General features: G+C 43.0%; 1 protein-coding gene across 3 annotated transcripts in view; it reads right to left on the minus strand.

The window, feature by feature from the left end:
- Window positions 1-27,551, minus strand: part of NLGN4X (neuroligin 4 X-linked) — a 199,465-nt gene that overhangs the window by 83,593 nt on the left and 88,321 nt on the right. The window lies entirely within an intron of this gene.

Here is a 27,551-nt window from a genome sequence, read left to right on the forward strand (position 1 = left end):
GAATTATACATTGAATAACAAGGATTGTACATGCAATGAGTTATGAGAAATCAAATTCCAGTCTTCTTTGCATAAACATAAATGAATAGTTCTTACCAAAAAGAACAGGTCAAACTTTTATTCTTTTGGTTTCTTTAAAGAATATTATTGTATGCATACTGGTGAAATCTACTGCTATATGTACTTGAGTTCCTACAGGCAAAAACTAGAACTTATTTCTGCATTTGTATTCAGTTGTAAAAGAGATCTGAATGTTTCTTGACTCAGTTAGTGCAATTTACAATTTTAAACACCTACCATCTGTTTGAGGAAATTAAATATAATTGGGCATTTTGCTGAGGAAAATAAGATACTGGATGTAAGTGTGTTGAAGGTCACTGACAAAGTGAGCTAGCGAGGGTGTCCAAACTATATCTGCCTGTCTGGTTTTGTTACTCAGTCACTCATATCAGTACTAAAGAACACTTACAAAAACAAAACAGATATATTGGCACCACAGCCAGCTTCCTACCACTGACAGCATCAAGAAGAAAATATCACACTTCAAAATCCAGAAAAGAAGGAAAGAAGGAAAGAAGGAAAGAAGGAAAGAAGGAAGGAAGGAAGGAAGGAAGGAAGGAAGGAAGGAAGGAAGGAAGGAAGGAAGGAAGGAAGGAAGGAAGGAAGGAAGGAAGGAAGGAAGGAAGGAAGGAAAGGGAGGGAGGGAGGGAGGGAGGAAGGAAGGAAAGGAAGGGAGGGAGGGAGGGAGGGAGGGAGGGAGGGAGGGAGGGAGGAAGGAAGGAAGGAAGGAAGGAAGGAAGGAAGGAAGGAAGGAAGGAAGGAAGGAAGGAAGGAAGGAAGGAAGGAAGGAAGGAAGGAAGGAAGGAAGACTCTTTTACAGGCATAAAGCCAACTGCCACAGGCCAAATTTTGTTACTTTTACTGTGTGCGCATGTGTATGTATATGTGCCTGTGTGGCATTTGCCATGTTCTCCATGCTCCTTTTAACATGCCATACCTGGACCTTTTAGCAACATGGGAAAATGATGAGAATGTTCAATGTTTTGCTTTTTTTTTTTTTTCTTTTCTTTTGGGTGCCACCAGTATTGTCAACAAACCATGATTAAAATAGCCATAGAAAGCAGAAGAAGAGAAAGGAAGAAAATTCAGCTTATTGATTACCACAGTCATTGAATCCCTCAGAAATAAGAGAAGCCATGAAAAATTGGATATCTTGCATATTTTTTGTGTGTAAAATTTTGTGTTTTGCTTGAATTTCAACATAAATTCTGTAATAGATCCTCATGTAATCAGAACAATGTTTATACAAAGATTATCAACAGCTTCTCATAGCATTAGTGATGGGTGTGCTTTGATTTTGCACAATTTCTAAAACCTGTAGCACATTAGTTTTGGCATATGTTCAATTATTCCTGCAACAATAGTATAATTCCACAAAAGTTGTACCTAAAGTTCAGTGCAAACATATTTCTGCATTTCAGCATTTAAATATAGCTTTGCTGTCATACACATTTTAACTGATACAATATTCATAGTGACCAAAGTGCACTGCCCCTCTCCGTCCCATATTGACTTTACTGCATTATATCTCTTCTTGCCTTTATTATTAATTTCTGCTATTAAAAAAAAAAAAAAAAAAAAAAAAAAAAAAAAAAAAAAGCTATTCCAGTAACAACCCTTAGATTTGGGCTCCTGCCTTTCCTGCCTTTGAAAATAGGTTGTAAATCCATTAACATCAGTGGTATGGCACAAAAGAGTTTCCTCCACCTGCTGTGGCTGTGATTGAGTGATGGGGAAGACACGATTTTAAGTCCTTTATTTTTGGCAGTAGAGGTTAGAAGCTGCTGCATGTAGCAGATTGCAACCTTCCATAAAGAATGTGGGAGCCTGCAAAGTAGGGGCCTGTAAAGCAATTTGGATGAGGGGCTGTTGGACGGAGGTTGTGCAGGACCCAGACCACATCCAATGCACGTGGGTCAGGCTTGCTCTGGTTCAGTTGGTGTTAAATCACCTTGGTGGTGCTGGGGAGATGTTTCCTGTTTTTCTGAAGACCCATCCAAGCCCATGCTGTAACTTGCTAGAATATTTCAACTTACAAAGAATCTGACGGGGTTCTTTCTCTTAAAATAAAATGTTCCTTCTCTGAACAGAAGCTCACAGATTTCCACATCAAGAAAGTGACATCATTTGACAAGTTATTTTCTTTCTTCATTGTTCTTCTTTCTTAATTGTTCTCCATGATATTTCATCCTCTATCATCATACTTTCTTCACACCGGGCAGCTTTCTAAAATGACTTTTTTACAATCAAGACTTTCTTACAAGTCTTTGACCCTTCATTCATGTTTTTATTCCATGATGTTCAATTTTTTTCCATTTTTTTCAGTTAGCTATACTCTAGCTTTATCCTTAACTACCCATAATACATATTCTACTACCCTAGACTATCAAATTAAGTAGAGCCCATGCTGTCTTCAGTTATTGCCCATCTTCAGCAATTCAGTAGCAACTTAACGTTATTTCATTTTCTGTGATTTCATATTTGTTAATTTAACTTTGTTCTTCATTTACTCTCTATTTCTTCTCTGGGTATCTATTTTTATAATAAAAACAACAAGATAATGTTCATTTATCTTATTAAAGTAATTTAATTAACAACGCAAAAGAAAGAATCAAAATAATTTACATTTTTGATAAACTGAAGTGTCAGAAGACGAAATGTTAGCACATATATCCTTAAATTCATTAAGGATAAACCATATTGTATTCTCTAAAATGTTTTGAGGATAAAATTGTTGATTTGTCAGGAAAACAAAACAAAACAAAACTTCAGTGGCTAATTAAATTAAGCTATTATAATATGAGATTAGTAGGAACAGATAATGTTCATATTAAAATCAAGAAAAATAATGTTACTATAGCCTAAGGAAAAGAGAAATTAAAAGCATCATAAAAGCATTTAGATACATTGATAGAACCCACAGCTGTCTTTAAAGAAAAAACATGGCTCTTTGATCTGCTAGAAATCTTTAAGCAGTTCTAGAGAATACTTGCTAAAAAGAAACTTGCAAATAAAATTTACTGAGTTTTCATAAAGTATTTGATAAACCCACTTTGGTGGGAAGATGTTGAGGACATAACATTCACAGAGAAAGAGGTGAAGTAATGCCGTGGATTAAAAAAATAAAAAATAAAATAAAATAAAATAAAATAAAAATAAAAAGCTATACAGAGTATGTTAAATTGTAACCAAAAGTAAATTTTCAATGTTGCAAAAGATTAATGGTGTAGTGAAAGATTCTCTACATTAATCTCACATTGTTTAACATTTTGCTAATGACCTGGAAAAAGAAGACAAATGATGGTATCTTCCAGTAACAGAAACTACATGAGTCAAGACCAGAAAGAATATTAGTTTACATATTAGTTTACAAAGCTAGATAAATGATGGATGACACGTAAGGTGCTGCTTTTCAAACTGAAGTCAACATACATCTAAATGCCTACAGAATGTGACCTATTTACCCCAGCAATCTTCTACAGTTAGTCGAGAGAAAGAATGTCTGCCCAAGGTTGAGATGAATTGTAAAATAGGTGTGCTTTTTTCTCTTTCTTGAATAAAAAGCAAGACTAGCACTGAGATGGAGGTTTAAAGTAGGAAGTTTAGAGTAGGAAGTGTAAAAATGAATCATCATGCACAGTGGAAACAACTTGAGCTAGAAATACAATTTCTAAGTCCCAAAGTATCCACAACTTCCAAAAAAAAAAAAAAGGCTTGAGTGTTTCTCTAGTCATAGCAGTGAGAAGTGAGAACTGTTAAAACAACAACAACAACAACAAACAAACAAAACAGTCCTGAGAATGTCAAAGCATATTGTGAAGTAATTCTGAAAATATAGTAATATTTTACATTAAAGCATAATAACCAGATATGGCAGGTCTTATCAGAAATGATTGCAGTGGGTTTATGTGGCAAGGTTTTGGTAGCACGGAGCCATGTGGGTGACTTCTGCGAGAAGAATCCAGAAGCTGCCCTGTGTTAGATAAGGGCCTTGCCTTTGGCCAGAGCCAGGCCAGTAAGCGATGTTGTTTGTGGTTCTGTGAGATCATATTTAGGAAAGGGGAAAACAAAACAAAACAAAACAAAACAAAACAAAACAAAACAAAACAAAACCTGCTGGGGAACAGCAGCTGGGAGAGAGAGGAATGAGAAACAGCCCTGCAGACACCAAAGTCAGTGAAGGGGGAGGGGCACGAAGTGTTCCAAGAAGTATCCATGTAAGTCCCCTGTGGGCTGTGGTGAGGACTATGGTAAAGCAGGTTGTCCCCGCTGCAGACCATGGTGCACCATGGTGGAGCAAATCTGCATGCTGCAGCCCATGAAGGAGATGACAGTAGGTGGACCTGCACTGAAGGAGGCTGCAGCCCAGGGAAAACCTCTGCTAGAGCAGATTTGGGGCTGGAGCTGCAGCCCCTGGAGAGGAGCTCATGCAGGAGCAGAGGATCTGGGGGAACTGCCACCAGTGGGGCACCCATGTTAGAGCAGTTTGCTCCTGATGGGTGGACCCCATGTTACAGACCCATATCTGGAGTGGTTCTTGAAGACCTGCTCCCTGTGGGAAGCCCCCACAGGATCCTTTGGGAAGGACAGCATCCTGAGGGAAGGACTACAGCAGGGGAAGAAAGTGACCATGAAGGATTGGCAAAGAAGCATTAAGGACTGACAGCCCCTGTTCACCATTCCCCTGCACCATCTGGGGGGAGGAGGTGGAAGAGGGTGGATGGGGGGAAGTTGCTTTTGGTTTAATTCCTTTCTTTATCACTTTTCTAGCTTGTTAATAATAGGCACTGAATCTTACTGCCTCCCTACTCTGAGTCTGTTTTGCCCATCACAATAATTGTTGAGTGATCTCTCCATCTCTGTCTCAACCCTTGAGTCCTTCACACTGTATTTTCTCCCCCTTTCTTTTTGAGAAGGGGGAGTGAAAGAGCGGCTGTGATGGAACTCAGCTGCCCACTCAAGTGAAACCACCACAATGATACATACACATTGAGTTTTATTTTCACACAGAATATAGCAAAAAATATAAAGTCTTACATCAGTACTCTAAATTGTTAGAAGAAAAAATGGGCTTATTATTAAAAGAGATTGAAATGAATTTGATCTAAAGAACAGAAATATAAAAGGGATAATATTATTGTTCCCCTATGTTATGTGTGAGGTAAGACTTAGAGTAACATTTCTGTGAACACAAGTGTTAAACTCCTAAACTCTTCTAAATAATTTGGTATGTTTAAAATTTATTCATCTTCAATAGTATAAAAACTTTTTTTTTTTTTTAAGCAATGAAGTCATACAACAAAGAAAGAAATACAAAACATTTAACATTTTGTATTGTTTTAATCATATTACACCATTTAACTGACATTAACTACTCTACAGAAGACAAAACAGATAGTTATGATTTTTTATTTTATTGACTCAAGTGGACTGCTTTATATTTAACATTATTCTTATAGGGCAGAAATCATGGACTGTATGTTTCACAAAATATATCAACAACCAACTACCTGGGAAAAAAACTGCAGTGAAGGTTAAATGTGACAAGTCTTTTTCACTATCAGGATTCCTTATTCTGGTGCATTATAAAGCAGCCAGCTTGAGAAAAAGGACCAGGATAAAAATTATTGTAATAGTTTTATAAAACAATTTAAACTTCAGTTTTAATGATGGCATGGAGTAATTTGACTTTTGCAGCAACATAGTTGTTCAAGATGCAACAACAGTGAAACCAAAAGCAGGTGCTCGAGTAATACTAGGACTGAAGACAGGATCCATTACTGTCCTGAGCACTCACATGGAATGACTTTTCTAAATTTGATTTTCAGTGAAAGAATGGCAAGGGGTACTTGATACCAGCTCTACATTTTTATTTATTTTTTTTTAATCACAGGAGGATCCTTTCTGCCTTCTCCTAGTCAATTGTCAATCTCTTAGAGAGAGTGCAGCAACAGAAAATCAGCTCCTCTATTTCACTGCCATCCCCATCCCCACAGTACAACAAGCAATGAAAGCACTGGGTATATGGTGGAGGGCCTTCATTTCTGGCTTTTTGAAAATAATTTCTTAGAGAAAGAAATAATCCTTCCTTTGTGAGTGCTTATATACTGAATGAGCAAAAAGATGCAAAGTCATAACGAAGAGATATCTTTGCTGTAATGAGTATTTGAAGTAAATTTACTGCTGAGCTTCCATATTACATATTTACAATCCTAATTTTAAAAATTAAAACATTGCTTTCCTGAAAGTTGTGTTTTGATTTTATTCTGCATTTCATTGTATTAATTGATTTGTAGCTTGACATTCTCTTTCAAATTTAGAATTATTAAAAAAAAAAAATCTGTGTTACTAAGGGATAAGATGTGATCTTCTCCTCATCTTTAAAAACTTATATCTGCTTCACAATAGTCTTAAAACAAACAAACAAACAAACAAAACCTTTCTCAAACCATAAAAGCCAAACACATAAGTACTTGCATGCAAGCACACAAAAAAGTAAAGCCAAATTCCAAGGAAAATTCAAATTTGCAGAGGAAATATGTGCCTGCTAGTGAGCATACTTTTAGAATGAACACAGTAATAAGTGGCGTACACAAATGCTGGTCCTGAAAGAGGCACAAGGAAAATCACACTAACCAATAGAGAAAATGGGATTGACTAATTCAGAGCTAAAATGGCCTGGTAAAAAAAATGGATTGAATTGTAACAGAAAACCAAGAAAAGATGTGGGCCTGACATAAAACTGGAAACAACAATCAAAAATATTTTGACTATGTGTATTAAGCTTCAAAATATAATAATAACAACAATAAAGGAATAAATCATGGAATCACTGAACGGTTTGATTAGTTTGCTTTGGAAGGGACCTTAATGATTATCTAGTTCCAAACCCCTGCCCATGAGCAGGGACACCTTCCACTAGACCAGGTTTCTCAAAGCCCCAACCAACCTGGCCTTGAACACTTTCAGGGATGGGGCATCCACTGCTTCTCTGGGCAACATGTATCAGGGCCTTACCACCCTCAGAGTAAAGAATTTCTTCAGAATATCTAGTCTAAATCTCTCCTCTTTCAGTTTGCAGAAGTTACGCCTTGTCCTATCACTACACTCTCCAGTAAAGAATCCCTCTCCAGTTTTCTTGTAGGCTCCCTTTAAGTACTGAAAAAACATTGTAAAGTCTCCCTGGAGCCTTCTCTTCTCAAGAGTGAACAACCCCAGCTACCTCAGACTGTCATCATAGGAGAAGTTTTCTAGCCCTCTGACCATCCTCATGGCCCTCCTCTGGACTCGCTCTACCAGGTCCCTGTCTTTCTTTTGCTGGGGACCCCAGAGCTGAACACGGCACTCCAGCTCAGGTCTCATGAGAGCAGAGCAGAGGGGAAGAATCACCTCCCTCCACCTGCTGGCCGTGTTTCTTTTGATGCAGCCCAAGATAGCTTTCAGCTAAGCCCAAAATGGCTTTCAGGACTGCAAGCAAACACTGCTGGCTCATGTTCAATTTTTCATTCACCAGCACCCCCAAATCCTTCTCTGAAGGGCTGCTTTTAATCCACTCATAGCCCAGCCTGTATTAGTGCTAGGGATTGCCCCAGCCCAGGTACAAGACCTTGCTCTTGGTCTTGTTGAGCTTCATGAGGTTCTTACAGGCCTACCTCTCAAGCCTGTCTATCTGGATGGCATCCCTTTCCTCCAGTGTGTCAACCACACCACTCAGCTTGGTATCACCAGCCAACTTGCTGAGGATGCACCCAATCTCACTGTCCATGTCACCAAAAAAAGACCTTAAATAATACCAGTCCCAATACCCAATAGCCTGAGGAACACCACTCATTTGTCTTTCCCTGGACATTGAACCATTAACCTCAACTCTTTGAGTGCAATCATAAAGAAAATTTCTTATCAACCAAGTGGTCCATCTAAATCAAATCCATGTCTTTCAATTTTAGAGACAAGCATGTACTATAGGGCAGTGTGAATGCTTTGTAAAAGTCCAGGTAGGTGAGGTCAGTTGCTCTTCCCTTATCCGCCAATGCTTTAAGCCAGCTGTAAGAGGCCACCAGATTTGTCAGGCATAATCTGCCCTTAGTGAAGCCATGATGGCTGTCACTAATCACCACTCTGTTCTCCATGTGCCTTGGCGTGGTTTTCAGGAGGATCTGCTCGATGATCTTGCCGGGCATAAAGATGATGGCAACTGTCTTGTAGTTGCCTGGTACTTCCTTTTTCCCTTTTTAAAAATGGGGGTTATGTTTTCCCTTTTCCAGTCACTGGAAACTTACTGGGCTGCTACGACTTCTCAAGTACGATGGACAGTGGTTTAGCAACTTCATCTGCCATTGCCTTCAGGACTCGGATTCATTTCATCAAGTCCCATGGACCTGTGCACATTCAGGTTTCTGGTGGATCCAGATCAAATTGGATCTTCTCCTACAGTGAGAGATTCTTCATTCTCTCAGTCCCTGCCTTTGTCTTCTGGGACTTGGGCTATGTCACTAGGTGACATAGGTGCAGGTAAAGACTGAAGCAAAAAGTCATTCAGCCTTCTCCATATCCCAGGTAACCAGGTCTCCCGTTTCCTTCTGGAAAGGGCCCACAATTTCCCTAGTCTTCCTTTTATCACTGACATACCTACAGAAGTCCTTCTTTGTTGCCCTTGACATCCCTGGCCAAATTTAATTCTAATAGGGCTTTAGTATTCCTAACCTGATCCCTGGCTTCTCAGACAATTTGTCTGTATTCTTCCCAGGCTACCCATCTTGCTCTCTGTAGTCCTCCTTTTTCTGACTGAGTTTGGCCAGGAGCTATTTTTTCATTCATGAAGTACTCCTGGCATTTTTGCCTGACTTCCTCTGTCGGTTTTACTTGGGTGGGAAGCTGAGTTCTACCATGGCCACTCTCTCACTCCCCCTCCTCAGAGGAGAATGGGGAGAAAATATGAGACAAAGGGCTCAAGGGTTGAGATAAGGATGGGGAGCTCGCTCAACAATTATCATGATGAGCAAAACAGACTCAGAGTAGGGAGATAGTAATATTTATTGCTTATTGCTAATAAGCTGTCACAAGAAGTGAGAAACAAAGGAATGAAACTGAAAAACCCTTCCCCCCCATCTGCCCTCTTCCACTTCCTCCCCCTCAAGTGGCATAGGGGAATGGGGCCTGCAGTCAGTTCCTAACACTTCGTCTCCACTGCTCCTTCACAGTCATTCTCTTCCCATGCTCCAACGTGGGGTGCCACCCACAGGATGCCATCATTCCCAAACTGATCCTGCGGGGGCTTTCAACAGGCAGCAGCTCTTCAAGAACTCCTCCCACATGGCTCCGTAGTATGGGGTCCACCCATCAGGAGCAAACTGCTCCAACATGGGTCCCGCACACACAGCAGCTCCTGCCAGGTCACCTGCTCCTGCGTGGGCTCCTCTCCAAGGGCTGCAGTTCCACAACCTCCTTCAGTGCAGGTCCACCTGCTCCACTGTGGTCTTCTCCATGGGCAGCAGCATGGAGAACTGCCCCACTGTGGAACATCATGGGCTACAGGTAGACAGCCTGCTTTACCATAGTCCTCATCACAGGCCGCAGGGGACTTCTGTTCCAGTGCCTGGAGCACCCTCTCCCCCTCCTTCTTCACTGACCTTGGCACCTGCAAGGCTGTTTGTCACTCTTCTCTCTCTCCCAGCTGCTGTTCCCCAGCAGTTTTATTTCCCTTTCTTAAATATGCTCTCACAGAGGAGCAAACAGTGTCGCTTATTGGTCCGGTTCTGGGCAGCAGCAGGGCCCTTACCTAACATGGGGCAGTTTCTAGATTCTTCTTTAGGCCTGTCAGTTTGACCTCAGTACCAGGGAAGCTCACGGAGCAGATCCTCCTGAGAGTCATCACGGAGCACTTGCAGGGCAAGCAGGCGATCAGGCCCAGTCAGCATGGGTTTATGAAGGGCAGGTCCTGCTTGACGAACCTGATCTCCTTCTATGACAAAGTGACACGCTGGGTGGATGAGGGAAAGGCTGTGGATGTGGTCTACCTTGCCTTCAGCAAGGCTTTTGACACCATCTCCCACAGCATTCTCCTCAAGAAACTGGCTGCTCTTGGCTTGGACTGGCGTACGCTTCGTTGGGTTAGAAACTGGCTGGATAGCCGGGCCCAAAGAGTTGTGGTGAATGGCGTCAAGTCCAGTTGGAGGCCAGTCACTAGTGGAGTCCCGCAGGGCTCGGTGCTGGGGCCGGTCCTCTTTAATATCTTCATTGATGATCTGGACCAGGGCATTGAGTGCACCCTCAGTAAGTTCGCAGATGACACCAAGTTAGGTGTGTGTGTCGATCTGCTCGAGGGTAGGAAAGCTCTGCAGGAGGATCTGGATAGGCTGCACCGATGGGCTGAGGTCAACTGCATGAAGTTCAACAAGGCCAAGTGCCGGGTCCTCCACCTGGGGTGCAATAACCCCAAGCAGAGCTACAGGCTGGGAGAGGAATGGTTGGAGAGCTGCCAGGCAGAGAAGGACCTGGGAGTGATGGTGGATAGTCGGCTGAATATGAGCCAGCAGTGTGCTCAGGTGGCCAAGAAGGCCAACGGCATCCTGGCTTGTATCAGAAACAGTGTGCCCAGAAGGGCTAGGGAAGTGATCGTCCCCCTGTACTCAGCTCTGGTGAGGCCGCACCTCGAGTACTGTGTTCAGTTTTGGGCCCCTCGCTACAAGAAGGACATGGAGGTGCTTGAGCGGGTGCAGAGAAGGGTGACGAAGCTGGTGAGGGGCCTGGAGAACAAGTCCTACGAGGAGCGGCTGAGGGAGCTGGGCTTGTTCAGCCTGGAGAAGAGGAGGCTCAGGGGCGACCTTATCGCTCTCTATAGGTACCTCAAGGGAGGCTGTAGCGAGGTGGGGGTTGGTCTGTTCTCCCACGTGCCTGGTGACAGGACGAGGGGGAATGGGCTTAAGTTGTGCCAGGGGAGTTTTAGGTTAGATGTTAGGAAGAACTTCTTTACTGAAAGGGTTGTGAGGCATTGGAACAGGCTGCCCAGGGAAGTGGTGGAGTCACCATCCCTGGAAGTCTTCAAAAGACATTTAGATGTAGAGCTTAGGGATATGGTTTAGTGGGGACTGCTAGCGTTAGGTCAGAGGTTGGACTTGATGATTTTGAGGTCTCTTCCAACCTAGAAATTCTTTGATTCTGTGATTCTGTGATACCCCTACATACATGTGCACATCTTTAACTCCTCTCTATACTATTCTCCTTGCTATGCTCATTTGCATAGAGTCATTTAAACGAAGTCCCCTATGATTTTTATTTTTTTTTTCTTCAGATAATGAGGTTGGAATTCTTTTGTGCTGCTCCTCTGGTACTCTCCCACTGATCTCTGATCCCTTTTGTGGTTCTGGACATCTATTACTGGTGCTGGCATCAAACTGATAGAGTTGGGAGTTTTGAGGTTTCCCTTCTCTGGCAACTTAATTTAATGCTCTCTTCACCAGCTTGATAAGGCTGTATCTGAAGATGTTCTTCCCTTCTCTGACAGATGAACCAAATCAACCCCCAGCAGACCAGATTTCTGAGAGTTCCATATCTAAAAAGCTGACTGCCTGGCTATAACACCAGTCTTTCAAGTATGCATTGATCCACGTGCACCTTTCAGTTCTATTAAATATTTTTAAACAAAACATGATTCCATTATTATTATTATTTTCACCAGAAATCTATGCTGTCTTATAAATAGCAACTGTACCTACATGATATACATAGAAATAAATATATGACTCAGGATTGAGACTACATTGACCATAATTAGAAGGGAGGCTGTCAATGTATACAATAATAACAAGATATGAGCATTCATATACTGGCAAATGGTATGGGTTGTTAATTCCTGGAAGAAGAATAACAGCTAAATCCTGCAAAGGGGAAGAGGGACAAAAGGTAGAGTTGATGTTTCTTTAAATCTCCAATGTTTCACGACGCTTACATCATGCTGCGTTGGGTTACATCATGTTACGACTAGTGATGTAACCCGTCGCAATGCAATGCACACATCGCATTCAGTCAGCACTTTTTCAACCTGTCCAAATAATCACCATAGCCAAGAAAGATTTGGATAGTGTTAAGTAAAACTGTTGTATTTCTATAGTATTTCTATGTGTTCATGAATAGAAATGCCCTTGTTTCATGAAAAAGAAGGAAGTCAAATAGAAGTAAAATATTTTCTAAATATATAAAACAAAAGTATAGAACATGCAGATAGGCTCACTCTGATGATATGAAAGGCCATCTACATGAAAATATTATACAATAAACTTAGAAGCATATAAATCGTGGAGAAATGTCAGATATTTCACTAGCACTACAAACATTTCTTCTTTAAGTATATAATATAACTTTCTGTTGCTTGTTTGTTGTTCTTGTTTGTTCATTTTTGCTGGTTCATTGGTTGGTTTGGTTTGGTTTTAATGGAATGCATTAAACTGAACTTTAAAGTAAAGGTTTTTCTGTTTGACAGCTGTATAATGGTCATATACTGCCACACCAAGTTTTGGCTTTAGGTGAAGAAACTATTTCCATGCAGCAACAGACTTCTGAAAGCATCAAAAAAGCACCACTGCCAGTGCTTACACTGCACACATGGAGTCTGTAGCAGTTAAACTGGGTTTGATGATGGAGTTGCTGGAGAGCGGGTTATTCAGGTAGCTGGGGCAGAAGCAGCAGTTGTGATTAGACCAAATATCACACACCAACAGTAATCATTTGCCTATTACTACAACTAGAAACAAGAAAGTTTTTTTTTCACCTTTTGACAGGTAACTTTTACAGCTATCTCAATTTTGAAGTGTGATAGATATTGGAATGCAGTAGTAGCTTTTCTATGTCATACCACAGTAAATTTGTTACATTGCACTTATATTTTCCAGACAAACCTTTCAGAAACACTTTTTAGATCTTTAAAACACAAGAGAGATGACCATTATATTCATAAAAGCATCAACATGTTTTTAATTCTACATTCACAAATATTCAAGTTTAGATGGAGAAAATGCCTCTAGCTAGGGTACAAATAATATGGAAAGCAGATTATTACAGTATATGACAGTATAATTTTGATTTTTCAGTATTCTTTTCCTCCTGCCAGACTTAAGTACAAAATATATCTAGTAAAATAAACACACTGCATTTTTCGCTGTTGCTTTGCTCATGTTCAGTTAATAAATCACCCATCTAGTTGATTGAGGGAAACCAACTGATGTAATCTTTTTGGATTTCAGTAAAGCTTTTGAAACAGTTTTCCATAGGATCCTACTGGACAAAATTTCCAGCATACAGCTGGACAAAACCAGCAGTATGTATGGGTGAATAATTGGCTGACAGGTAGGGCTCAAAGGGTTGTGGTAAATGGGTCCACATCAGGCTGGCAGCCAGTCACCAGTGGGGTTCCCCAAGGCTCCATTTTATGTCCAGTTCTCTTCAGTGTTTTTATAAATGATTTGGATGTAGGACTAGAAGGTGTTTTGAGTAAATTTGTTGATGAGTTGTTAACTCTGTTGAGGGTGGAAAGACCTTGCAGAGAGATCTAGACATCTGGGCAATCACCAACTGCATGAAGTTTAACAAAAGCAAGTGCCGGGTCCTGCACCTGGGACGGGGCAACCCTGGCTATATGTACAGACTGTGCAATGAGATGCTTTTTGGAACATGTCAAAAGCCTTACAGAAGACAAGGTAGATGACATTGGTTGGTCTTCCTTTGTCAACTGATGCAGTCATTCCATCATAGAAGGCTACCAGATTGGTCAGGCATGGTTTGCCCTTGGTGAAGCCATGCTAGCTGTCTTGGACCACCTCCTGGTCTTTCATGTGCCTTAACATTGCTTCCAGAAGGATCTGCTCCACGATCTTGCCAGTCACAGAGATGAGGCTCACCAGTCTGTAGTTCTCTGGGTCTTCCTTTCTACCTTTTTAAAAATGGGAGTGATGTTTCCCCCTTTTTCCAGTCATCGGGGACTTCGCCTGACTGCCATGACTTTTCAAATATGATCGAGAATGGTTTGGCAGCTACACCAGCCAATTCCTTCAGAATCCTGGGGTGGAAAACCCCAAGGTAGCAGCATGGGGGAAGGGGGAGAGGGGAGGAGAAGGGAGGGTAGGGGATACCTGTACACCTGCTGGAGCCCATAAAAGTCCTGTGCCAGGTGAGGCTTGAATTCACAACTTCAGAATTGCTCCACGTACTGCCTTAGGTACTGTGCACTGTGCGCTGACTGATTGTGCCACTGCAGTGTCCCAAAATTTTTTAAAGTACAAAATCTTGGCTGCCGTGTCCACCAGCTTGGCCCCCCTGAAGATGGAGGCCATCTCGTTGGACTGCAGTGCATGGGCCATAGAGGCCTTCTCCTCCTTGGGCATGCTGCATAGTTCAGGTTCAGCTGCTGAAGCCGCATCTATACATCTGAAGTGCATCTATACCAATGCACACAGCATGGGCAACAAACAGGAGGATCTGGAAGCGATTGTGCAACATGCTAACTTATGACCTAGTTGCTATAACTGTAACATGGTGAGATCACTCCCATGACTGGAGTATGGTGATGAATGGCTACAAGCTCTTCAGAAGGGACAGACAAGGAAGGAAGGGTGGTAGTATGGCTCTTTATATTAAAAAGTGTTTTGATGTTGAAGAGTTTGGCATTGGGAATGATAAATTTGAGTGTTTGTGGATAAAGATCAGGGGGAAGGCTTGTAGGGGTGACATCTTGGGGGTCTGTTATAGACCACCTAATCAGGATGAAGAGATGAATGAGGCATTCTATGAGGAGCTCACAAAAGTTACATGATCGCCAGCACTTGTTCTTATGGGAGACTTCAACTTCCCTGATATATGCTGGAAATATAATACTGCACAGAGAAACCAGTCTAGGAAGTTTCTAGAGTGTGTGGAAGATGGCTTCCTGATACAGCTGGTTGAAGAGCCTTCCACAGGAGGTGCCCTACTAGACCTGCTCTTCACTAACAGAGAAGGACTGGTGGGAGATGTGAAAGTTGGGGACTGTCTTGGGCAGAGTGACCACTAAATTGTAGAGTCTTCTATTCTAGGTGATGTCAGAAGGGTAACTAGCAAAACTGCTATCCCGAACTTCCGGAGGGCAGACTTTGACTGTTCAGGACGCTTGTTGCAGGGATCCCTTGGGAGTCACTCCTGAAATGCAAAGGGGTCCAGGAAGCCTGGACACCCCTCAAGATGGAAATCTTAAAGGCACGGGAGCAGGCTGTTCCTGAGTCCCAGAAAGTGAGCCAGAGGGGAAGAAGACCGGCATGGAGGAATTGAGAACTTTTGTTGAGACTCTGGGAGAAAAGAGAGCCTACGTCCTCTGGAAGTAGGGACAGACTACTTGTGGCGACTACAAAGAAGTTGCTAAGATATTCAGGGAGGAAGTTAGAAAGGCAAAAGCCCATCTTGAACTCAGATTGGCCACTGCAGTAAAAGAGAACAAGAAATCCTTTTACGAATATATTAACATCATGAGAAAAAGCAAGGAAAATTTCCATCCTTGATGCAGCAAGGAATGTGATCAACAAGGATAAGTAAAAGGTTGAGGTTTTCAACACCTTCTTTACATGTCTTTAACAGTTGGATCAGCTATCCTCAGGGTACTTTATGCCATGATCTGGAAGTCCCCTGTGATTCAGGTAGAGCATCACCCCCTGAGATCCAGGAAGAGACATTTAGAGACCTGCTCTTCCATCTGGAATATCACAAGTCCATGGGACCAGACAGGCTTCACCCTACTGTGCTGAGGGAGCTGCTGGAAGTGATTGCCAAGCTGCTTTCCACCATCTATCAGCATTCCTGGTTATCTGGAGAGATCCCAGAGGATTGGAGGCTTGCCAATGCAAATCCCACCTACAAGAAGGGCTGTAAGGAGGACCTGGGGAACTACACGCCTGTCAGCCTGACCTCTGTTCCAGGGAAAGCTACGGAGCAAATCATCTTGGGTGAGATCACACAGCACATGTGTGGCATCCAGGGAATCAGGCCCAGCCAGCACAGGTCGTGCTTGTCCAACTCCATCTTTTTCTATGAATGTGTGGTCAGACTGGTAGATGAGGGAAAGGCTGTTGATGTAGTCTACCTAGACTTCAGTGAAGCCTTAGATACAGTCTGCCACAGTATTCTCCTAGGAATACTGGCTGTCCGTGGCCTGGACAGATATACTCTTCTCTGGGTAAAGAACTGGCTGGAGGGTCATGCCCACTGGGAAGTGGTTAATGGAGTTAAGTCCAGCTGGTGTCCTGTTACAAGTGGTGTCCCCCAGGGGTCTGTACTGGAGCCTATCTTGTTTACTATCTCTATTGACGACCTAGATGAGAGGATTGAGTGTACCCTCAGTAAGTTTGCTGATGACACCAAGTTGGGAGAGAGTGCCGATCTGCCTGAGGGTAGAGTGGCTCTTCAGAGGGATTTGGATAGGCTGAACTGCTGGGCTGAGGTAAATGAGATGAGGTTCAAAAAGGCCAAATGGCAGGTCCTGCACTTTGGCCACAATAACCCCATGCAGTGCTATAGGTTTGGTGCAGAGTGGCTAGAAGACTGTGAAGAGGAAAGGGACCTGGGAGTGTTGATTGATGCTCAGCTGTACGTGAGCCAGCAGTGTGCTCAGGTGGCCAAGAAGGCCAATGGCATCCTGGCCCGTATTAAAAATAATGTAGCCAGCAGGAGCAGGGTGGTGATAGTCCCCTGTACTCTGATCTGGTGAGGCCACACCTTGAGTACTGTGTTCAGTTTTGGGCCCCGCACTACAAGAAAGACATCAAGGTCCTGGAGCATGTCCAGAGAAGGGCAACAAAACTGGTGAGGGGTCTGGAGCACAAATCTTATGAGGAGTGGCAGAGGAAGCTGGGGTTGTTTAGTCTGGAGAAGAGGAGGCTCAGGGGTGACCTCTTTCAATGCTACACTTTCTGAAGGGAGGTTGTGATGAGGAGGAGGTCGGCCACTTCTCCCAGACAACTAATGATAGGACTCAAGGAAATAGCCCCAGGTTGCGTCTGGGGAGGTTTAGATTAGATATCAGGAAAAACTTTTTCTCTCAAAGAGTGGTTAGGCACTAGAATGGCCTGCTCAGGGAGATGATGAAGTCACCATCCCTCGTGGTGTTCAAGAAGTGCCTGGACAAGGTATGATTTAGTAGCTTAGTAGGTAGTATTGGTGATAGGAAGACAGTTGGACTAGATGATCTCATAGGTCCTTTCTAACCTTGTGTTTCTATGATTCTATGATTCTGTGACTCCTCCGTCATGTAGGAGTCACAGAAAGGCGGTGTATGGAGAGGAACTTGGGGAGGTGGCTTCTGTCAACGATGGGCTCCCGAGCAGCCCAGGGGGCGGTGGGCAGGATGGAGCAGTTGATCGTGGGGGGCCAGTACAAGTCATCATCGTTGCTGTGCATGGTGGTGGAAACATCTACCTCCAGGTCATCGGTCTCATCAGGCTAGATATCAGGAAGAGGTTCCTCACTGAGAGGGTGGTCACACATTGGAACAGGCTCCCCAGGGATGTAGTCACAGCACCAAGCCTGTTGGAGTTTAAGAAGCATTTGGACTGTACTCTTAGACATATGCTCTGAATTTTTGGGTAGACCTGTGTGGTGCCAGGAGTTGGACTCAATTATCCTTATGGGTCCCATCCAACTTGGGATATTCTATGATTCTATTGCTTATATTGTCTATCTTTACAAGAGATGTATACAGTATATCTATAGAGCTATATGATCATGAAGACAATGGCAGATGAAGATGCTAAGCCACTGTCCATCAAATTTGAGAAGTCATGGCAGTCAGTGAAAAAAACAGCGCCAGGAAAGAAGAAACAATGTGCGCTTGCAGCCCTGAAAGCCATTTTGGGCTTAGCTGAAAGCTATCTTGGGCTGCATCAAAAGAAACACGGCCAGCAGGTGGAGGGAGGTGATTCTTCCCCTCTGCTCTGCTCTCATGAGACCTGAGCTGGAGTGCCGTGTTCAGCTCTGGGGTCCCCAGCAAAAGAAAGACAGGGACCTGGTAGAGCGAGTCCAGAGGAGGGCCATGAGGATGGTCAGAGGGCTAGAAAACTTCTCCTATGATGACAGTCTGAGGTAGCTGGGGTTGTTCACTCTTGAGAAGAGAAGGCTCCAGGGAGACTTTACAATGTTTTTTCAGTACTTAAAGGGAGCCTACAAGAAAACTGGAGAGGGATTCTTTACTGGAGAGTGTAGTGATAGGACAAAGCGTAACTTCTGCAAACTGAAAGAGGAGAGATTTAGACTAGATATTCTGAAGAAATTCTTTACTCTGAGGGTGGTGAGGCCCTGATACATGTTGCCCAGAGAAGCAGTGGATGCCCCATCCCTGAAAGTGTTCAAGGCCAGGTTGGTTGGGGCTTTGAGAAACCTGGTCTAGTGGAAGGTGTCCCTGCTCATGGGCAGGGGTTTGGAACTAGATAATCATTAAGGTCCCTTCCAAAGCAAACCATTCTATGATTCTGTGACACTTTTTGAAAATAGTCATATGTGGACTAAATCTCATCCTTTCTGCATCATCTTTCATTCTGTCTTCTTATTAGAAGATAATTCAACTGTACTTTTCTTTTCTCCAGTGTTCATCTGAGACAAAAATGTATCACATTAGCAAAGAACCACTGTTTAAACTGATTGAGTTAAAAAACTGTGACTGAAATGATCTAGGATAAAATCATCTGAGTAGTTTGTCTAGCAGAGGCAGCAATTAATATCTTAGAGTATGACAAGCAGTGACTTTGCTTCCAGAGCTGCAATAGAAAAGGTTGTATTCCTTGAAATATTTGAGCAGGTGAGAAGTTATTAGCAAATAAGGAAGGATTAAGATTTTTTTCTGGGGAAAGATAAAACTAATTTTATCTCTAAGAACTGAATCGGAAAACATTATGTAATCGGGAAGCAAGAACTACAACTGATAAAAGAGTAGATGCCTGGGAATGACAAGCCTTTAGACACTTAATACAGCTGATTCTCAAAAATCTCTGATTCCTAGTTGCAACAGAAAAAAATATCAACCAATTTCCACTCATATTGTTCCTAGCCCTTCTTCTATAATGACAAACCATGCCATACAGATATAAATCAAGTAACCCTATTCTTCAGAACATCTTAAAAATGTTAGTGAAATATCTGGAACCAATTTACAACACAGTGAAAGTGACTTACATGTACTGGGACTGAAATAAAAAGACAAACACATTTCTGGAATGGGGTCATGACTCTGGTATTTTTGAAAAGTGTATGTATGTATTAGGCACATAGCTCCTCTGAAATCAGGCCAATTTACAGTCAATTTTACTTGTGAAATTAGTGCAAAGGTTTACATCTTCAATGACTGTCCTGGTTTCAGCTAGGATAGAGTTAATTTTCTTCCTAGTAGCTGGTATGGTACTGTGTTTTGGATTTAGGATGAGAATAGTGCTGATAATACACCGATGTTTTAGTTGTTGCAGAGCAGTGCTTACACAGAGCAAAGAACTTTTCAGCTTTTCATGCTGCGCTGACAGTGAGGAGGCTGGGGATGCACGAGGTGCTGGGAGGGGACACAACCAGAACAGATGAACCAAACTTGACAGAGTGATATTCCAAACCATATGACATCATGTTGAACAATTATATGGGGTGGCTGACCAGGGCAGTGGAGACCACTGGTTGAGGACACACTGGGCATTGGTCAGTGAGTGGTGAGCAATTGTTTTGTGCATCACTTGCTTTGTATATTATTATTATTATTATTATTATTATTATTATTATTTCTCTTCCTTTTCTGCCCTATTAAACTATCTTTGTCTCAACCCACAAACTTTTACTTTTTTTTTCCCCACCCCATTCTCTCCCCCTCCCACTGGGAAGGGGGAGAGGGCTGTGTGGTGCTTAGTTGCCTGCTGGGTTACACCACAACAATGACCCATTTGAAAATAAATAAATAAATAAATAAACAACAACAAAACCACCAACAACAAAATAAGTGCAGTGGTGAAGTCAGAGCAATTGTATTGATGTCGGTAGGTTTACATGGAGAACACAATATTTAGATTCTGCATTTTAACAGCAATCAATGTTTACCTCTGCTATGTTAAAATAACTGAATTTCTGTGGGAATTAGAGAGCAAAAAGGAGACTGAGCTTGCAGGTTGTCTCTAAGCCACTAGACAGGCTTATTCTAGGGCTCTTTCTGGGACAATGCTAATTATGCACCAGATGTCATTCAAGACTTTTCTTAAAGGAACAATCTGGCCATAAGTAATTGTTTATATCATTGACTCTAGCACATACTCATTCTTTTCTGAAGCAAAATTGTTAAACTCAGAACCAGCTCAGAATCCTATAAACATCGAGTAAGCTGAAAAGTCTTCTTTTCTATATTAAGTAAAACCTTTGAAGGAAAAAAAAAAAATGGGTTCATGGATTAACTTCTTGCTCTAAGGTTTGTGTTAAAACATCTAAATTTCCTTTTCTGAGCAGGATAATTTATTCTGGAGTTTTGGTTGGTTGGTTGGTTTTGCTTTTTCCCCATTTATCAGTAGGATAATTTATTCTAGAGTTTTCTACCATCTTTGTTAAAAGCACTATGCCTTCCCTTCATCAAGCAGCAAAGATTTATGACATGACAGGCAAAGTCATAATAATAAAACTTGTGTTAATGAAGGCATTGCTGTTTTGGCTTATGAAGTCTGTGGCATCATATTTCACATTTGCAATGGAAATAAAAATGATGGAACATACAGTCTGAGAATGGACTTTATGACACAGAAGTTACAAAAATGTACCTTGGCATATAAAAATCAACTGTGATTAATCATCAAATCATTTAGGTTCAAAAAGACCTCTAAGATCATCTGGTCCAACCTTTGAGAAGCTTATTCTTTCTTGTACTGATTCAGCTTCACAGATACTTGTTTATAGACACATTTGCATATTTACAAACTAACTACAATGTCAAAATTTGATGAAAGTTAAAATTAAGTACATAACCAGTTGAGAAGCAAGAGGGCTATGTGAAACCTTCAAAAAGTTCCATGTACCACATCCCACCTTTTTTGCATAACATGATTTACTCTCTCGTATGTTGTAGATATAATCTTCTTACCTCATGAATTCTGAATAGGCATGGAAAATTATTTATCTTAATGCATTACATTGTCAACATTTTCACTGTTATGATCCTGAAGTCCCAATCCTTGTTTTAAATATGACAGTCTTACTGTCATGCACTTGTAGTGTTTATTGCACTTCTAGAAATAAATCTTCGTATTCATTGTTAAAATAAATATTGACTTTAAGATAGTTGTGGATTACATTCAATAGCATTGCAAAACAATACGTCACTTTCCATATAAAATATCATTATTATTTTGTGAAGATGGAATGAGAGGAAGACTATTTTACAGTATTCATTTGCTGTAATAATGAAACAGCAGGGAGAAAGTATGCCTTCAGCAGCTTTGGGAAAACGATCTAGAAAAAGACAAAATTACTACATTAAAATCCTTCTTCCTCAGCCCTCATTAAATTTATCATCCTCTCATTTCTAAGATGGATTCTATTGTGCACGCACATGAGCCTGCTTGTGGGTCCTAAATGTTGTAAAAGGATCAGCTGATAGCAGAGAGTCAAATAGGTTATTTAGTTGTTCGTCTTTGTTTTACCCTCAGCATGCCCAAGCATAGCATGTACTTTGCCAGATGATGTGCTAGGGTAGCTGCAGTGTTTATTGTAGCAGAACTATTTTAATGACAAACCATAAATATATACCCAAGTACTGCTTCTTCCATTGCTTATACACATACTATATATGAAAACCTGGAAATGATACTAAGAAACAAAGAAAGGTATTAATTTAGCAGAAAACTCATCTCAAATACACTTGGTATTTAAGAGAGAAAAAAGACATAAACAACTGTCCATGACATGCCACACCATATTGTTCAAGCATGTTATCCTTAGCAGTGTCAGAATTAAAGTCCATCTCTGAAGTTGCCAAATGTGACTGAAAGACAAATCAGACTGCAAAACCTACCAACAGAAGATGCATTAGCAGTCCAGGAAAAAAAAAAAAAAAAAAAAGAAAAAAAAAAAAGTTTATCTGAAACCTCTGATGGGACTTTTATTACTCCATGATATATACAAAAGAAATAAAAGTATGAGAAGAAATAAATGCTTGTTCTTCAGGAATACGTTCCTTTATTAACATGCTCCCTCAGACCACACTGTAAGAGACTACCTTAACTCCTGTTCCCTTGGGAATTCATTCTGAAAACTTTCTGTTGGCTGTGGGCCAAAAGCTGCTGTCAAATTTACTTTTGAAAATCCAGGACAACTTAGTCATGGCCAACATGACTGAATAATCTAGCTACACATCATGTTGTATAAAGTAGTTTCATTGCCTTAGGGTCAGGAACTGAACAGAAAACCAATAACCTATCAGAAATATTAGAAGAACATTTCTGTAACCACTGCAGCAAAATTCACAGAATCACAGAATCAAAGAATTTTCTAGGTTGGAAGAGACCTCAAGATCATCGAGTCCAACCTCTGACCTAACACTAACAATCCCCACTAAACCATATCCCTAAGCTCTACATCTAAATGTCTTTTAAAGACCTCCAGGGATGGTGACTCTACCACTTCCCTGGGCAGCCTGTTCCAGTGTCTAACAACCCTTTCGGTAAAGAAGTTCTTCCTAACATGTAACCTAAAACTCCCCTGGCGCAACTTAAGCCCATTCCCCCTCGTCCTGTCACCAGGCATGTGGGAGAACAGACTAACCCCCACCTCGCTACAGCCTCCTTTAAGGTACCTGTAGAGAGCAATAAGGTCGCCCCTGAGCCTCCTCTTCTCCAGGCTGAACAAGCCCAGCTCCCTCAGCCGCTCCTTGTAGGACTTGTTCTCCAGGCCCCTCACCAGCTTCGTCGCCCTTCTCTAGACCCGCTCAAGCACCTTGATGTCCTTCTTGTAGTGAGGGGCCCAAAACTGAACACAGTACTCAAGGTGCGGCCTCACCAGAGCTGAGTACAGGGGGACAATCACTTCCCTAGCCCTGCTGGCCACACTGGTTCTTATACAAGCCAGGATGCCGTTGGCCTTCTTGGCCACCTGAGCACACTGCTGGCTCATACTCAGCCGACTACCCACCATCACTCCCAGGTCCTTCTCTGCCTGGCAGCTCTCCAACCACTCATCTCCCAGCCTGTAGCTCTGCTTGGGGTTATTGCGCCCCAGGTTCAGGACCCGGCACTTGGCCTTGTTGAACTTCATACAGCTCGTCTTTGGGCAGCTTCAGAACAAATGGGCCACAGCTGAGTATCTTCATTCCTTATGCTATGTTCAGAGGTATCAGAAAGACTCAAAGAGCAGCAAAAGTCAGAAATCACAGAATCACGGAATGTTGGGGATTGGAAGGGACCTTGAAAGATCATCTAGTCCAATCCCCCTGCCAGAGCAGGAATACCTAAATCACGTCACACAGGAATGCATCCAGGTGGGTTTTGAATGTCTCCAAAGAAGACTTCACAGCCCCCCTGGGCAGTCTGTTCCAGTGTTCTGTCACCTTCACCATAAAAATAAATAAATAATTTTGCCTCAAAGTTAAGTGGAGCCTTCTATTTTCCAGCTTACACCCACTGCCCCTTGTCCTATCATTGGATGTCACTGAGAACAGCCTGGCTCCATCCTCCTGACACTCACCCTTTACATGTTGATAAATATTAATAAGGTCATCCCTCAGTTTCCCAGCTCCCTCAGCCTTTCCTCGTAAGGGAGATGCTCCACTCCATTAATCGTCCTTGTGGCTCTGAGCTGGACTCTCTCAAGCAGTTCCCTGTCCTTCTTGGATTGAGGGGCCAAGAACTGTATGCACTCCCAGTTTAGCGTCATCAGCAAACTTGCTGATGGCGCACTCCATTCCCTCATCCAAATCATCGATGAATATACTGAACAACACTGGTCCCAGTGCCGACCCTTGAGGGACTCCACTAGATACGGGACCCCAACTTGACTCCGTCCCATTAACCACAACCCTCTGGCTTCTTCCCTTCAGCCAGTTTATGGTCCACCTCACTACCTGATTGTCCACACTACACTTCCTCTGTTTAGCTGCAAGGATGCTGTGGAAGACAGAGTCAAAGGCTTTACTGAAATCAAGAGACAACACGTCCACTGCTTTACCATCATCTATCCACCTGGTTATATCCTCATAAAAGGCTATCAGGTTGGTCAAGCACGACTTCCCCTTGGTGAAGCCATGTTGACTGCCTGACTGTCCCTAACAACCCTTTTATCCTTGATATGCCTAAAGACAAGGCCAAGGATAAGTTGTTCCATCACTTTGCCAGGGATGGAGGTGAAGCTGATAGGTCTATAGTTACATGCATCCTCTTTCTTGACCTTTTTGAAGACCGGAGTGATATTTGCTTTCCTCCAGTCCTCAGGCATCTCTTACGATGTCCATGACTTACCAAAGATGATAGAGAGTGGCCTAGTGATGAATTCTGCAAGCTTCCTCAGCACCCGTGGATGCATCATGATCCATGGACTTATGGATGTCCAGATTGCTTAATCGCTCCTTAACCCAGCCCTCATCAACCAGGACAAACTCCTCCTTTATTCCAACTTCCCCTGGGGCCTCAGGGACACAGGGCTCCTCAGGAGAGCCTCTGGCATTCTAGACAAAGAAGGCATTCAGTAACTCTGCCTTCTGTTTATCTTCTGTCACCAGGGCACCCACCTCGTTAATGAGTGGTCCTACACTGCCTCTAGTGTTAGTTTCTAGGGAGGCCTTAGCTTTCCTAGTTGCCTCCCTACATTCTTTGACAACTGCCTTATATCCCTCCCAAGTGGCCAGGCTGGCTCCTTCCATGATCTGTAGACTCTCCTCTTCCACTTGAGTTTGCCAAGCAATTCTCTGTTTAACCACGCAGGTCTCCTGGCTCCCTTTCTTGATTTCCTACGTGTTGGGAATCTCTGTTCTTGAGCTCAGAACAAGCAGTCCTTGAATGCTAACCAGCTATCTTGGGCTCCTTTTCCTTCAAGTACCTTGTCACATGGGATTTCCCCTAGCAAATGCTTCAAAGGGCCAAAGTTGGCCCTACTGAAGTCTAGAGTTGTGATTCTGCTCGGTACTCTGTTCCTGCCACATGAGATCCCAAACTCCACCATCTCATGGTTGCTGCAATTAAGGCTGCCCTTAACCTTCACCACTTCAACCAGCCCCTCTTTGTTAGTGAGGACAAGATACAGCAGAACTACTCTGCTGATTGGTACATCCACAATTTGCATCAGGAAGTTATCATCAGTGCACGGAAGAAATCTCCTGGACTGTGGAAGGATGGCTAAGTAGGCCTTCCAGCAAATGTCAGGGTAGTTAAAATTCCCCACAATAACCAGGGCTTGTGTTCGCGAGGCTGCTATCAGCTGCCTGTAAAAGGCCTTTTCAACTTCCTCATCCTGATCTGGTGACCTGCAATAGACACCCACAACAGTATCCCCCATGCCAGCCGGCCCCTTAATTCTCACCCACAGACTCTCAACTCACTCCTCAACCACTCTTGGACAGTACTCAATACAACACAGTTGCTCTTTCATATAAGGAGCAACTCCGCCACCTCACCTTGCTGTCCTGTCTTCCCTGAGTAGGACATACCCATCCATGACCACATTCCAGTCACATGAGCTGTTCCACCATGTCTCTGTAATTGACACTAGATCATAGTCTCCTGACTGAACACATATTTCTAACTCCTCCTGCTTATTCCCCATGCTACATGCACTGGTGTACAGATACTTCAGGGAGAGATCTGAGCATGCCGATTTCACCCTAGTGGGGTGGGAGGTCTCCCGGTCTTTAAAGTTTAAATTTTAAAGCTTTCCAAATGAGCCCTGCTAATTCCTGTCCCAGAATCCTTTTGCCCCTGTGAGATAAAGCTTTCCCGCATATTATTGTCAGGCCTGGTGTCTTATAAAACCAGCCATTATCAAAGAACCTAAAGCCTGTCTGTAGCACCAGTCACATAGCCAATCATTTATGGACCGGATCCTTCTGTTCCATCCCACGACATCACCCCAGAATGGAAGGAGGGAGGAGAAAATGACTTGCACCCCAGACTCTTTCACCAGCCATCCCAAGGCCTTGAAGTCTTTCATAATTCCCCTCAGACTACGGGATGCAGCTTTCTCCCCCCTTACCTGGAAGATCAGTAGCGGGTAGTAGTCTGTCGAGCACACCAGGCTGGGGAGTGTCCTGGTGACATCTCTGATTTGGGCTCTAAGACTACAAACTTCCCTTTGATGAGAGTCAACTCTGCATATTGGGTCCTCTGTTCCTCTCATATGGAATATCCTGCTACAATTACCCTTCTTTCTTTCTTTTTGGAGGCTGTCTTGAGGCACAGTGTCAACTGCCTCTTCCTGCATGACCTTATAGGCAGGCCTTCCACCACATCCTTACCTACCTGTCCTTCAAGATCCAGGGCCTCAAACCTATTACAGAGGGACACCTGGGGAAACAAAGTAGGTAGGGAAGGGGATTGCCTGCAGCACCGAACTGGGATTTGTTTCCAACCCTCCTCATCTTTTTGATCCCCTCCCTCTGCCCAACAGCGACTGGGCTGGGGCTCTACCACACTCTGGGGGGCATCCCCCTAGTGCCCTTCTCACGGGCACACTAGGGAGTTACTCCACCAGTCAATCTCCTGCTCACATGCCCTGATGCTTCTTAGTCTCTCCACCTCCTCCTTGAGCTAAGCCACCATGGTGAGCAGATGTTCCACCTGAAAACAGGAGGTCTCCCCATTGCCCTCCTTCCCTGGCAGTGGCAGACTCAGGCACTCCCTGCAGCCAGAGGCCTGAACAGCCACGTCTCTGAGAAGGCCCTGCATCTGGGTCACCACAGTCTTTCTGGAGAGAGCTCTCTGCCTAGTGGACACCATGATAGGTGTGTGACCTCTCAGACTGCCAATACTGAGTGCAGAGGTCCCATGCCCTGCCACACCAGCTGCACAGCAGTATGCACGTGCTGCTGGCCCCTCATGGTGGGCAGGGACACGTTGCCACCTTCACAGAGGCTGTTTTTTAGTCAGAGGGAGTGGGTGCAGTCACTGTTGTCCTGGCAATGCCCACTCCCAGTCAGCCTCTTTCTGGAGAGATGGCAGGTGCGGCCTGGTCACGCTGCAGTCCAGTGCCTCCCCTGGCAAAGCAAGGGCCCAAGATCCCCCTGTATCTTGTGGTCGGGTGCTGCAGCTATGGCTGCACCAGCTCTGAGGTGGCCAACCTCGACTACAATCCATGTAAATGCACATATAAAAGCTCATTCAAATGAACTGAAAACCTGTAAAGTATTAATTTAATGAGAATGAATGAAGAATATCAGTAAATATATAGACAAACACTTCCCTGGGCAGCCCATTCCAATGCCCAACAAACCTTTTCGTAAAGAAGCTCTTCCTAATATCCAACCTAAAACACCCCTGACACAACTTTAG

Source organism: Aythya ferina (assembly GCF_964211825.1).
Source record: "Aythya ferina genome assembly, chromosome: 1".
Taxonomy (NCBI): domain Eukaryota; kingdom Metazoa; phylum Chordata; class Aves; order Anseriformes; family Anatidae; genus Aythya; species Aythya ferina.